Source organism: Cebus imitator, unplaced genomic scaffold (genome assembly GCF_001604975.1).
Source record: "Cebus imitator isolate Cc_AM_T3 unplaced genomic scaffold, Cebus_imitator-1.0 Scaffold113, whole genome shotgun sequence".
Lineage (NCBI taxonomy): Eukaryota > Metazoa > Chordata > Mammalia > Primates > Cebidae > Cebus > Cebus imitator.
The window spans coordinates 3867306-3883080 of NW_016107428.1; the positions used below are offsets into that span (position 1 = coordinate 3867306).

Below are 15775 nucleotides of genomic sequence, written 5' to 3' on the forward strand. Positions count from 1 at the left end.
GAAAGAAAGAAAGAAAGAAAGAAAGAGAAAAAAAGAAAGAAAGAAAGAAAGAAAGAGAGAGAGAGAAAGAAAGAAAGAAAGAGAAAGAAAGAAAGAAAGAGAAAGAAAGAAAGAAAGGAAGGAAGGAGGGAGGGAGGGAGGGAGGGAAGGAAGGAAGGAGGGAAGGAAGGAAAGAAAAGAAAGAAAGAAAAAGAAAGAAAAAGAAAGGGAGAAAGAAAGAAAATAATTGGTCTGTAATGCATTTATACCTTTTAAAAATCTAGTATAGAATGTTTGGGATCATGTGTATCATTCAGATTACATCAGAAGTACTAAAGATTCAAGCAAAAAATGCAATCATTCAGGAAACCTCAATTTATAGATGCTTGAGTTGGGAAATTCCAAGACAATATTATAAGGCTATTAATTATATTTGAGACTTACAAAGTTTAGTTCCACTTGAGTTTAATGATGTGTCTTAGTAATACAATATATTAGCAAACAGGCATAAATATGATCTCTATATAGGGTAATCATTTTGCATCCTTTCACTTTGTGAAAACAGATGAAAGGTTTTTGGATTTGGGGTTATTTTAATTTTGCTTATTTAGGATCATACTTTACTATTGCTCTTTCAAATTTCCATTTGAGAAAAATTAATTTAACGAGGATTGTCAGAAAAATATGGTTTGCTAGGTTTGTGAAGGGACAGTTCACTATAGATGTTGGGGGAAGCAGCAAAGGAGAAAGGACTTACAGAGTGCCTACATAAATTGCTTCTGAGGAACATATATACTGGGAACAGACCACAGCACACTGCGGGAGGCCTTTGGGGAGGCAAACTTCTCCATGCCTCACGTTCCAGTGCAGGGTGACCTCAGCTCTGTTACCATAAACACGGGGCTCAAGGACGTAAAACCCCTTCATAGCATTGTGACGTAGCCAGCCTTATAGGCTCCTTGTAAGGCCAATGTTCCACCAGCTGGACGTAGATAATAGACTAAAGATAACCACATGTTCTTGTTTTGTGAAACTCCCAAACCACCACTATTATCAAACTTCAGAATGACACACCAGTTCCAGCTCACGGATTCGCCCCACCACCATGTCACCCTCTCCCCACCATCACTCCACCCCTACCCTGTAGATCAAAGTGATTGTAACCAATAAATACTGTGGTGAAACTAAGCTTGGGGCCTTCACTGCCTCCATTACAAGTGATGGTCCCCTGGTCCCACTATTTACATTCTTAATCTGTCTTTTTCTCACTCCTTTGTCGCCACCGAACTCGGGGTACCCAAGGGTGTGATGTGGGGTTGGTTCCCTACATATAGAGACCAAAAATAACTGGCACTGTGGATCTACCCCAGTGATGCTTTAGTGATCCTTACAGATTGATTTGCTGGGCTCTCTTTTTATGGTCTGTTCTTCTATTTTGGCTCAGCCTAGAAAAGCTAGTGTCCAGTAAATAATATGAATGCTACTTAAAATGTGCACCTAGTAATATCCCTATACTCTTAAGTTTATAAGGGGCATGCACATATATAATTTCAATAAATCCTTAAGAAGTAAACCATCAAGTCAATAAAAACAGACACTTTCACAATATAAAATTTTCAGAAACAGGGAAGTTAATATTTATCTTTTCTTGAACACATTTGGATGTATTATTAAAATACAAATTTTGCATGAAATGTATCACTTAATTACTTCCACAACTCACGTGACGTCACGTGATTCGGAACAATGCAAGCTCAAAACTTAAAAAGATTAAAAGTGTCTGTAGATGCAGAAGATATGTATATAGTTTAACCAAGGTCCAATTTAGGCCTACCTACATCTAAAATTCATGTATTTCCACTGTACCTTAATAGCTCTTCTTCCTTTCTTCCTTCTTTTCTTCCTTCCTTCCTTCCTTCCTTCCTTCCTTCCTTCCTTCCTTCCTTCCTTCCAATGGTTTATTTGGCATAAAATAAATGAAAGTGGTGTACTCTGTGCTGTCCATACACCAAAGTGTAAGATATCGTTCTTTTATTGAGAGACATGTTTCACAAACAGATTGCAAATAAATAGTCATTATACAAACTCAGGCCTTTTCAAATTGATCCAGTTATTTCCTCCTTTATTTTGTAATAGCCTCTTAATTTTGAATACTGATTTGCTCATATATGTGCAGAACAAATCCCATCTCAATAAAGATGGAGAGCAGAAAATTTTACCTTTAGAGAACAGAATTCTAGGCCGGGCGCGGTGGTTCATATCTGTAATCCCAGCACTTTGGGAGGCCGAGGAGGGTGGATCACGAGGTCAAGAGATCGAAACCATCCTGGTCAACATGGTGGAGCCCCGTCTCTACTAAAAACACAAAAATTAGCTGGGCATGGTGGCGCATGCCTGTAGTCTCAGCTACTCAGGAGGCTGAGGCAGGAGAATTGCTTGAACCCAGGAGGTGGAGGTTGCAATGAGGCAGGATCATGCTACTGCACTCCAGCCTGGGTAACAAGGGCTAAATTGCGTCTCAAAAAAAATAAATAAATAAATAAATAAGAAGAAAACAGAATTCTAGCTCCCAAACTTTCATTTAAAACTTGCTTTATATCATTTGTTAGTATGATGTTGTTGTTATTGAACAACAGAGAACTCATGTTTAAACTTTACATACAGTAGAGGATTATGTGTGTCAAATATATCCTAATAAAATAGTAATTAAGGAGAATTAAAGGACTTTACGGTAACAAAGCACTGTTACGTTTTTTAAATTGAAATATAAAATATGTACATAAACTATAGGTGTATAATTTGATCAATTTATACAAAATAAACAATCCTATAGAATCTTCTTTAGTTTAAGACACAAAAAATTAGAAGCATCCTAAAAACACCAGGAGGAAGGAAGTAATCATTAAGTTATAGCATGAGATATGATTCTGGTTATTTAAGTTATTCTAGTTCCTGATTTTGCTATGGATTACATGTAGTTCATGATAATTCATTGAGGTTTACATTTTAATTAAGTGTAATTAATTATCTATGTGTGTTACATTTTACACTAAACACGTCCTTAAAAAGAACCAACCAATCTATAGTGTTAAATATTTTCATTATGTAAAGTTTTGTTTGAAAAAATGTGCTTTGATATGAATTTTTGTTCCTTGTCAAGAATCTTGAATGTATGCATCAAAATTTGCTAAGATATTTACTCTTCTTACATCTCGATATCATGTAGCATTGTCAAGCATCGTCTATATTCTACAAATCAACAAATATATAAAAATTTTTCATTTCCTTTTATTCAAATACATTTAAAAAGATGCATAGCACATCTTCAATTTTCTTGATATCTCTCACAATATCATCTATGAAGTTTTAAAGTTGAGCAATTGTCTTACATGTTAACCTGTATATATATATATTATAGAATCTCACTTTTTTACAAATCATGATTTAGAAATTCTGTTTTTTATTTGCCAAATTTTTTGTCTCTTTTTAAAAGAAAAATATTATAAATTTTTCTTTTACCACAATATTTCCTCTACTTTGCTTTATTACATTACATGAATTACAAATAAATGTGCCTGCCATACAAACATCTCCACAGCTGGACATTTCAACACAAGCTTTTTTCTTTGGTTATAGCTGCAGATAGAAAACTAAATGAATGCCACCTTCCTCAACTCTTCTGTAAAAATAATAATACTTTAGTCAATATTGAATTCTTGGGGAGGGATAACATGAGGAGAAATGTCAGATATAGTGACGGGGGGATGGAGGCAGCAAACCACGTTGCCACGTATGTACCTACGCAACAATCCTGTATGTTCTGCACATGTATCCCAGAACCTAAAATGCTACATATCTATATATCTACATCTATATAGATACAACTCTTCCTATTTGAAATAACATGCACAACACTAACTCTTGTATATCAATTTTCTCTCAGTTGTTCTTAAGCAATTTCACCTTTTTCTATGCCTTTATGTCCTGTTCTACAGTTCCACTGTCCATTGTTTTCTCATTGTTTTTACTGTCCTCAATTGTCTCACTTTATTGGAGAGGTTAGAAGAGCTCAATGGATATTATCAATTTATATGAACTTATTTTTCTTGAATCAATTTGATATTTAGAAACATCTGGATTAGTGACTACTATATTTATATCCATCTAAACAACTGGTGTGTTAAAGACAGAAGTCATTCTTATATATAGAGAAGAGAATATCAAAAACTCAAGACAGACCATTCAAATTTGTTTTAAATACTAATAAATTCTATGTGCTTTCCAACGACAAAATCTTCCCTTTACATAGGTAATATTTTAAAACACCTTTATATGAGTTGTGCAGATATGCCAATAGAAATAGAAAAAAAATTATTGAACCTCATAATCTTGAAATAACCACTTCTCATATGACTTAAGATATATACAAAAATATGAGAAATGTGAAAGTAAATAAAAATTTAAGTTTAAGGTTCTTAAATGATGAGAATATTGTGTCAATCACCCTTATGCGTATTTTTTTTCCTCTTGTCAAAGAAAAATCTTTTTGAGACAGAGTCCCTGTTGCCTAGGTTGGAGTGCAGTGGTACAATGATAACCCACTGCAGCTGTATCTCCTGGGCTCTAGCAATCCTCTCACATAAGCCTCTTTAGTATCTGGGACTACAGGTGCACACCACCACACTCGGCTATTTAGTTATTGTTATTATTACTATTTTGAGATGAAGTCTTACTCTGTCACCCAGGCTGAAGTGCAGTGGCACGATCTTGGCTCACTGCAACCTCCATCTCCTGGGTTCAACAATTTTCCTGCCTCCGCCTTAGCTGGGATTACAGGTGCCCACCACCACACCTAGCTAATTTTTTCTATTTTTAGTACAGATGGAGTTTCACCATGTTGGCCAGGCTGGTCTTGAACTCCCAACCTCAAAAGATCCACCCTCCTCAGCCTCTCCATGTGCTGAGATTACAGGCATGAGTCATTGCACTGGCCCAAACCAAGCTAATTTTTAAAATAGATTTTGGCAGCGACGAGTTCTCATTGTTGCCAGGTTGACCTCAAACTCCTGTGCTCAAGCCATCCCCTTGCCTCGGCCTCACAAAGTGCTTATATTACAGGCATGAGCCACTGCGGCATCTGCCTTTGTTTTACATCTCCCTGTTTCTATGCTCTTTGCTACCTTACTTGGATTTGCCCATTGCTTGAATCTGGGTTTGATCATGTGATTTGCTTTGACCAATTGAATGTTAGCCAATATCATGCAAACAGGAGCTTGAAATGTGCCTATATGATTGGGTTCTTCTCCTCTCTCATTTTTTTATCGATACCACAGGAACATACCCAGATTTGTCTACCGTAGGGTAAGAGATGTGAAGTATATCTGAGTTGCTCTAGTCATCCCAGGTGTGCACAGCCTAGATAAGCAAATAGGCTAGCTAATCCCCAGACTTATAAGTGAGCCTAACCAAGAACAACAAAGTCACCAACTGACCCAAAGACAATTGGTGAGATGATTGAAACTGAGCATTGCTTATTTGTATCATGCTTTTTCTAGAGTTATTTAAATTTTAAGGTATGTTTTTGTGAAACCTTAATACAAATAATGATTCAACTTAAATTTAAGATTTTTAAGATGTTTTTGCAAAACTGCATCTGCTCTGATTAATATGCTTACAAATTATAAATAAATTTAAATATAAAGCAATTTTTATCACTATTGGGTAATTTTAAAATTTCTATTTAATACGAACACTTCCATGTAAATTGTAACTGCAGTGTGCACTTGATGATAGCAGCAGCTGCTTACTGATGGGTTTTTAGTCCTCAGCTATTTTTAGAACTAAACCCCAGTGGGGACTTTGTCAGTGTCAATCCCTATTATTAATTGCTGACAAATAACCAATACCCCAGGAGCAAGTTTCCTGTTAATAACTTATGAAAAACAAACATATGGCAATGTTGACATTATCTTAATTTTCTTGCAATGTATATTTCACTTGGATATGAAAAAAAGACATTGTCTATTTCAGTAAAGTACATGTGACTTTGGCAGAGAGTATGCAAAATTTTTCTTAATGTACTTTTTTGTATTGTTTAAATATTTTTTTAAGGTAAAGAAGGTGTGTCTGGAAAACACTAGATAAACTCAAGTGTGACACCAAAGTAAAGAAATTCCATCAGCAAAATAGGCTTTTTGTAGAAATTTGTAAAATGGCATCTTCGAGTGTGTGTGTTTATTCATAGCATTCTCTGCTGCAGTTTCTTTATCAAAGGTAGTGGTGCCTAAGGTAGCAATGTGAATGATCAGAATAGAAGCCTCTAGGAGATTAAACATGAGAGGACTTTTTCTACTGCTTCCCGCCCCCTTCCTGCCCCACAAGATACCAGCTAAATACAGTATAGCCAAGATAGTAAATCACTTTTAAAACACAAACATTTCTTCTTTGGGATTGTATATCGTTATGAAATCACAGAGTAGGATTCTGTGTAGACATAGGCTTCTTAGAATAAATGAGATTAATTTTCTTATAAAGGGTGGCCATAAATCACAGATTTTTATTCTCTCAAGAAAATTGTATAGTTATATTTTGAATAGTAAAATAAAAGTTGAATTCTTTCTCTACTTAGAATATAAAAAGTTGCCATTGACTATCACTTTCATTCAAACAAAAAATATATATAAAAAATATATATGTATGTGCATGTAAATATATATACACACATATATACATATTTTTAGAGAGAGAAAGAGAGACTTAAATCTATCCATATCAATAAGAAAGGTGCTGTGAGTATATTAACTACAGAAAGTAGACTTTAAGACATCCAGGAAAACAAAGAATAAAATGTATTTAAAAAGAAGCAATTAATCATAAAACATAGCAATCTTACACGTTCATATTTTTAAAATATTTTTTTAATGTATAAAGAAAACAGATTTGAAGAGAGACAAACTCATGATCATAATTAAGGACTTTGATATCTGTTTCTCAGTAATTTTTAAAACAATTAGACAAAACTGATAATTATAAAGATTTCAACATTATCAATCTACTTGACCTTATTAATATTTATAGAACACTCTATTAACAAATACATATTTATTTGAAATATATGCAACATTACATATATACTAAATAATGAAGCTGGTCTCTCTCTCTCTTTCTCCATATATATGTATATAAATTAAATATAAATATACATATAAATATATACATTAAATTTGTAGTCCATATTTTTGTTACTATGGCTATGTAAACATTTGTTTTTCACTGCTGAACTACCTATTACCAGAATAACTTTTTTATATATTTTTATTTTATTTTTTCATAAGTTATTAGGATACATGTGGTATTTGGTTAAATGAGTACATGAATAACTTCTTTAGTGGTGATTTGTGAGATTTTGGTGCACCCATCACCCAAGCAGTATACACTATACCATATTTGTAGTCTTTTATTCCTTGCTCCCCTTTCATTCTTCCCCCCAAGTCGCCAAAGTCCATTATATCATTCTTATGCCTTTGCATCCTTATAGCTTAGTTCTCACGTATCAGTGAGAACATACGATGTTTGGTTTTCCATTCTTGAGTTACTACACTTAGAATAATAGTCTCCAATCTCATCCACGTCACTGCAAATGCTGTCAATTAATTCCTTTTTGTGGCTGTACAGTATTCCATCATATGTGTATGTGTGTATGTATGTATATACAGTTTATTTATCAACTCGATGATTGATGGGCATTTGGGTTGTTTCCACGATTTTGCAATTGTGAATTTTGTTGCTGTAAACATGCCTGTACAAGTTTCTTTTTTGAATAATGACTTCTGTTTCTCTGGATGGATACCAAGTAGTGGGATTGCTGGATCAAATGGCAGTTCCACATTGTTTTCCTTAGTGGTCGTACTAGTTTACATTCCCACCAGCAGTGTAGAAGTGTTCCCTGTTAACCGCAGCATGACAATATCTACTGTTTATTTTATTTAATTTATTTATTTTATTTTGGCCATTCTTGCAGGAGTAAGGTGGTATTGCATTGTGGCTTTGATTTGCATTTCCCTGATCATTAGTGATGTTGAGCATTTTTTCATATTTTTGTTGGACATTTGTATATGTTCCTTTAAGAATTGTCTACTCATGTCCTTAGCCCACCTTTTGATGGGATTGGTTTTTTTTCTTAATGATTTGTTTGAGTTCATTGTAGATTCTGGATATTAGTCCTTTGTCAGATGTATAGATTGTGAAGAATTTCTTCCACTCTGTGGGTTGTCTGTTTACTCTGCTGACTGTTCATTTTGCCATGCAAAAGCTCTTTAGTTTAACTAGGTCCCAGCTATTTATCTTGGTTTTTATTGAATTTGCTTTTGGGTTCTTGGCCATGAAACTCTTGCATATGCCAATGTCTAAAAGGGTTTTTCCAATTTTGTCTTCCAGAATTTTTATAATTTTGGATCTTAGATTTAAGTCCTTAATTCATCTTGAGTTGATTTTTGGATAAGGTGAAAGATGAGGATCCAGTTTCATTCTCCTACATTTGCCTAGCCAATTATAGCAGCATCATTTGTTGAAAAAGGTGTCCTTTCCCCACTGTATATTTTTCTTTGCTTTGCTGCATATCAGTTGACTAAAAGTACTTGGATTTATTTCTGCATTCTCTATTCTGTTCCATTGGTCTATGTGCCTATTTTTATACCAGTATCATGCTGTTTTGGTGATGATGGCCTTATAGCATAGTTTGAAATCAGGTTGTGTGATGATTCCAGATTTGTTCTTTTTGCTTAGTCTTGCTTTGGCTATGTGGGCTCTTTTATTATTCCATATGAATTTTAGAATTGTTTTTTTCTAATTCTATGAGAAATGATTGTGATATTCTGATTGGGATTATGCTGAATTTGTAGATTACCTTTGGTGGTATGGTCATCTTCACAATATTGATTCTACCCGTCCGTGAGCATGGGAAGTATTTCCATTTGTTTGTGTCATCTATGATTTCTTCCAGCAGTGTTTTGCAGTTTTCCTTGTAGAGGTCTTTTGACACCTTTGTTAGGTATATTCCTAAGTATTTTATTTTATTTTATTTTATTTTATTTTATTTGCAGTTATTGTAAAAGGGGTTGAGTTCTTGGTTTGATTTAATATGATTTGATCACTGTTGGTGTATAGAAGAGTTCTGCCCCATTAAAATTGTTATAAAGTTCAGCTAGAGAATTCCTTCTCCCTGTGGGGCTTTACCTCCTGCTCCTTTGGCCACCCTCCTGATAGATCCCTGTGGTGCAAGGTAGGAATGTGCTCTTTGGGGACCCAGTGAGCTCCCAGGGCATTTCTGCTGCTTCCTCTACCGCTGTATTTCACTCAACTCTCTAACTTGACTCAGCTCCAGGTAAAGTCAGAAATGTCTCCCACAAACAGAGCTTCAGCCTCTCCAGTGGGAGTGTGTGTTCTGGAGAGGTGGGTCTGCCTTTCCCACTTCCACCGTTGGGGCACTTACAGTATTTGGGGTATCTCCTGCGTCCTGCAGGAGCAATCTGCTTTCTTCAGAGGATCTGTGGGTGCTGACAGGGTTGCTGGTTTGCTCTTGCAATTGAACTGAGCTAAAATTCACAATGCAAGCCTCCATATGCTGCTCTGTCGGGAGCGGCAATCTAGTCCTGCCTCCTGTCTACCATGATTCCCCTTTTCTTTTCAATATATATTAAAGGACTGAAATAAAGCAGCATATTCTTTGCATAATTAAGCCATCATTAAGACATCAATACATATACAAAAATTTTTAAACAGTGAAAATTCGGCAAAATAATTTTAAATACCCTATATGTGAAAGAACAAACCACAAGAGGGATTATAAATTATTAGTTTCATAATAATCAAACCACATCCTACAAAAACCTACAAAATTCAACAAAAGCAGTAATTTGAGTGAAATAAACAGTTTATACTATAAGAAAATGAAAGGTCTAAAATCAATGATAGAAGCTTTTAACTTAAAAAGAGCAAAATAAACCCAAAATAAGTAGGATAAATAAAATTTTAAAATAAGGACAAAACAATTGAAACATAAAATTCACAATGAAGGAAAATTTCAAAGCCTAAAGTTGGTTATTTAAAATGATCAATAAAATTGGTGAAGCTTTAACAAAACTGATCATGAAAAAGATAGAGGTAAAAATAAATTACCAAAACTAGCTATAAAATAGGCATGATATAGTTCATACAAAAATGGGAATGTAAAAAAAATCCTTATTACAAAGAAAAACCCAGAATCATATTGATTCATTGGTAAAGTCTACAAAACACTAGTGGAAAAATAATACCAAAATTACACAAACCTTCCAAAACATGGAAGAGGATGGAACAGCAGTTTTATAAGGCCAGCATAACCCCAATACCAAATGGTTAGCATTTTAAATTATAAAAGGAAAAGAATACAGGCCAGTATCTCTTTTGAATTTAGACACAAATATTGCCAATAAAATATAATCAATTTCTATACAGCAATATACAAGAAGATAATGTATCATTTTGCTCACGTAGGGTTTTCCTAGCCATAAATATTTTAAAAAGCAAAGTCAATAGTCATAATTTATGATATTAAGATAAAGAGAAAAATCATTATCTCAACACTTGCACCAAAAAAAGAATTTAAAAATATACATCAATACATCATCCATTTCTCACTGGAAAGCATATACATATGCATCTGTAAGCCAATAATACAAGAGATCTTTCCTAATAAGATATCGGGCATTTATGACAGACCTACAAAAAAATTCTAAACAAGATAAGAATATAAATTATCTCCATTTCTATGTATGATTATACCACAGATGCTAGCTATACAGTAAGGAGAAAAAGTTAAAAGATACAGGTTAAAAGTTTAAAAAAGCCACAGACTACAGGATGAAAATATGTAAAAGCCCCTTATTTAAAACATATGATATTATGCAGTGTCTCCTGCCTGTAATCCCAGCACTTTGGGAGATCAAGTCAGGCAGATCACCTGACGTCAGGAGTTCGAGACCAGCCTGACCAACACGGAGAAACCCTGTCTCTACTAAAAATACAAAATTAGCTGGGCATGGTGGCATAGGCCTGTAATCCCAGCTACTTGGGAGGCTGAGGCAGGAGTATTCACTTGAACTGGGGAGGCAGAGTTTGTGGTGAGCCAAAATCATGTCATTGCACTCCAGCCATGGCAACAGAGTGAAAATCTGCCTCAAAAAAAAAAAAAAGGAAAAAAAAAATCTTATGGATCAACAACAAAATACAAGAAATAGTAATGTATTTATCCAAGTTGCTGTATACAGGTTATTATATAAAAACAGTAAATTTTCTAGCAATAAATCAATATAAATAAAGCAATATAAATTACCTGATAATAAATACAATGACAAATTTCTAAGATTTTTCACAAAAACTACAAAATACTGAAGATTCAAGAGCGAAATAATTAAAGAGCCAAATAATATACATACCATCGTTATTGAGACTAGAATACTAAATATTGTTACAATATTTATTCTCACCCGATTCATCTTTTTTGTGGAAATTGGTATGCTGATTCTAAAACTACATGAAAATGTAATGTATATAGATTAGCCAAAATAACCTTGCAAAAGAGAAACCACATAGTAGAATTTTACTCTCTGACTTTAAGAATAGAAGCTTTATTACTATAGTTAATATTGATATACAGATTTAAAAAGGAGTGAACAAAAACAGAATCCAAAGAGATGTGTGCATTTATAATCAATTGAAAGTTGACCTAGTTGATGTGAAGGAGCAGATATATCTTTTCAATAAATGACTTTGGAACAACTGAATATATTAGTGAAAAGTTTTATTAAGAACATTATTTATTATTTTTATATAAACTCTTACCTCACAGCTCAAGAAAATCAGTTTAAGATGAATCTTGGACCTAAATATAAGCACTACCCATAAAACTTCTAGAACAAAGACTATCATTATGGGTGAGGTTAAGCAGGCATGCATTAGAAAAAAAGGAAAATGGCTTTTTAAAAATGATAATTTGACTTCATATAAAATAAACATTTGTTCTCATCTAAATAGAAAATCAATAAAAAAGCCACAGACTACAGGAGAAAAAAAAAACACTTAAAAAGCATATATAGGACAATTCACTAATATAAGGAATACATTAAAACTTGCACAAGTCAATATTATAAATATAAATAAGCCAATTAAAATTGGCACAAACAAAAATGTGACTTTACATATGAATAAATTTTTGAAAGTACATGAAAATTCATGACATCAACTAGAATTGAGAAAATGCAAATTAAAACATTATTGATATAACATTCTTTTCCCACTAGAATGAATACAGGCGAACTGAAAAATAGTGAAAAAGATGTGGAGTCACAGGGAGTTTCATACATTGCTGGTTAAAATAGAAAGTGCATAACCACCTTGCAAGACTGTTGGAGAGTTTCTTGAATAGATAAATATTTCACTACTGAGAATCTGCCTGAAATAATAAAAACATGTGAACTCAGAAAGACATACAGTAATGTTCATGGCAGCCTTACTTATAATAATGTAAATAAGCCACTGTCCCTTAAGAGGAGAATGAATACACACGCTGTTACACTTATACAATTAAAGATTCAAAAATAAAGAGAAAGGAATTACTGACAGACCTAGTGACATGAATGGATTTTAAAAGCTCATGAAAAAGAAGAGCCATACACACTTACAAAACGCATTGTACTAGTTCATGTATAAGGCTTTTAAGAATGATCAGGCAAAAGTGATCTATGATGAGAATGTCCATCCACAAACAAGCACAAATCTAATAGGATTTTTTTTTTTAAAGCACAGTATTTGTGAAGTCTTTAATCTTATATGAGAGTACAAAGATTTCTTAGTTTTCTACCAAGATTCATTTTTATGGACAATTGACAAATATTTTCAGGTAACGAAAGAGTACTTTTGCTGACAGGGTTCTGAAATCCAGTCTTTGTGCTCATTGTTTTGCCGCGTATTTCAAGGTTTTACAGTGAGATATATGAAATAGTAATCTAAATATTCTCTGCATCTATTATCTATGGTGATACCACAGACAGGATCATATATCACATCCAAGGGGTGTTGTTAACTAAAAACAGATGTAGTTTAACACTTTTATCTATTTGAGAAAATGACCATTGCTGTACTGGAGGAATATAATGCTTTTATAAAGTTAATTAGTTGAAAAATTTATCATCTTATTTCAAGGTGACCATTCATTATGTTTCTCCAAAGCTTTAGGGAAAGCTAGATATAAACCTCAGCTGTGACTAACACCGAACACAGAATTCCATGACATCTGTGCCAGCTGTTCCTCTGTTTGAACAATGTTTAGTTGCTGAATTCATGAAAAAATGTTATCTTCAAATGAAGCAATGACTTTGTATTTCACTGTCTCTTTCATTTTTATTAAGGAAGTGCATAGTGGCAGCTTTTTAAAAAAATTTACACATTAAGTTCTGGGATACATGTGCAGAACGTGCAGGCTTGTTACATAGGTATATACATGCCATGGTGGTTTGCTGCACTTATCAACCCATCATCTACCTTAGGTATTTCTTCTAATGCTCTCCCTCCCCTTGCCCCTAATCCCCCGACAGGCCCCAGTATGTAATGTTTCCCTCACTGTGCTCATATGTTCTCATTGTTCAATTCCCACTTATGAGTGAGAAAATGCGATGTTTTGTTTTCTGTTCCTATGTTAGTTTGCTGAGAATGATAGATTCCAGCTTCATCCATGTCCCTCCAAAGGACATGAACTCTTTCATTTTTATGGCTACATAGTATTCCATGGTGCATATGTGCCACATTTTCTTCATCCAGTCTAACATTGATGGGCTTTTGAGTTGGTTCCAAGTCTTTGCTATTGTGAATAGTGCTGCAGTAAACATTCATGTACATGTTTCTTTATAGTGGAATGATTTATAATCCTTTAGGTAGATACCCAGTAATGGCATTTCTGGCTTAAATGATATTTCTAGTTCTAGATCCTTGAGGAATCACCACACTGTCTTCCATAATGGTTGAACTAATTTACAATCCCACCAACAGTGTAAAAGCATTCCTGTTTCTCCACATCCTTTCTAGCATCTGTTGTTTCTAACTTTTTAATGATCACCATTCTAACTGGCAAGAGATGGCATCTCAATGTGGTTTTGATTGGCATTTATCTAATAACCAGTGATGATAAGCTTTTTGTCATATGTTTTTTGGCTGCATAAATGTTTTGTTTTGAAGAGTGTCTGTTCATATCCTTTGCCCACCTTTTGATGGGGTTGTTTGTGCTTTTTTTCCTTGTAAATTTGTTTACGTTCCTGTAGATTCTGGATATTAGCTTTTTGTCAGATGGATAGACTGAAGAAAGTATTCCTTAGAAGGAAAACTAACAAACAGAAAGCAGTATCATCAACATCAATGAAAAGAACAACCACACAAAAACTCCATCCAAAGACCAAAGGTAGATAAATCCATGAAGATGAGGAAACACTGGGGCAAAAAGGCTGAAAATTCCAAAAACCAGAATGCCTTTTCTCCAAAGGATCCAACTCCTTGCCAACAAGGGAACAAAACTGAATGGAGAATGAGTTTGACAAATTTACAGAAGTAGTCTTCAGAAGGTGGTAAATAACAGACTCCTCCAAGCTGAAGGAGCATGTTCTAACACAGTGCAAGGAACCTTAGAACCTTAATCAGAGGTTAGAGGAATTGCTAACTAAAATAACCAGTTTAGAGAAGAACACAAATGACCGGATGGAGCTGAAAAACGCAGCACAAGAACTTTGTAAAGTATGTACAAGTATCAATAGCCAAATCAATCAAGTGGAAGAAAGGATATCAGAGGTTTAAGATCGACTTAATGAAATAAAATGTGAATACAAGACTAGAGAAAAATGAATGAAAAGGAACAAGTAAAGCCTCCAAGAAATAGAGGACTATGTGAAAAGATCAAACCTACATTGGACTGGTGTACCTGAAAGTGACTGGGACAATGGAACTAAGTTGGAAAAGATTCTTCAGGATATTATCCAGGAGAGCTTCCCCAACCTAGCAAGACAGATGAACATTCAAATTCAGGAAATACAGAGAACACCGCAAAGATACTCCTTGAGAAGTGCAGCCCCAAGACACATAATCGCCAGATGTACCAAGGTTGAAATGAAGGAAAATATGTTAAGGGCAGCCAGAAAGAAAGGTCAGGTTACCCACAAAGGGGAGCCCATCAGACTAACAGCAGATCTCTTGGCAGAAACCCTACAAGACACAAGAGAGTGGGGATTGACATTCAACATTCTTAAAGAAATGAATTTTCAACCCAGAATTTCATATCCAGCCAAACTAAGCTTCATAACTGAAGGAGAAATAAAATCCTTTATAAACAAGCAAATTCTGAGGAATTTTTTCACCTCCAGGCCTGCCTTACAAGAGTTTCTGAAAAAAAAGCACTAAATATGGAAAGGAAAAACCAGTACTAGCCACTGAAAAACAAAACAAAATGTAAAGGCTATCAACACTATGAAGAAACTGCATCAACTAATGGGAAAAATAGCCAGCTAGCATCATAGTGACAGAATCAAATTCACACATAAAATTATTAACCTTAAATGTAAATGGGATAAATACCCCAATTAAAAGACACAGACCAGCAAATTGGATCAAGAGTCAAGACCCATTGGTATTCAGGAGACCCATCTCATGTGCAAAGTCACAAATAGGCTCAAAATAAAGGGATGGAGGAAGACATACCAAACAAGCGGAAAAAAAAAAA

General features: G+C 34.3%; 1 pseudogene; it reads right to left on the minus strand.

Annotated features, from left to right (window-relative positions):
• Positions 1 to 1086, minus strand: part of LOC108311299 — a 3912-nt pseudogene extending 2826 nt beyond the window's left edge.
• Between the last annotated feature and the right edge of the window lie 14689 nt (positions 1087 to 15775).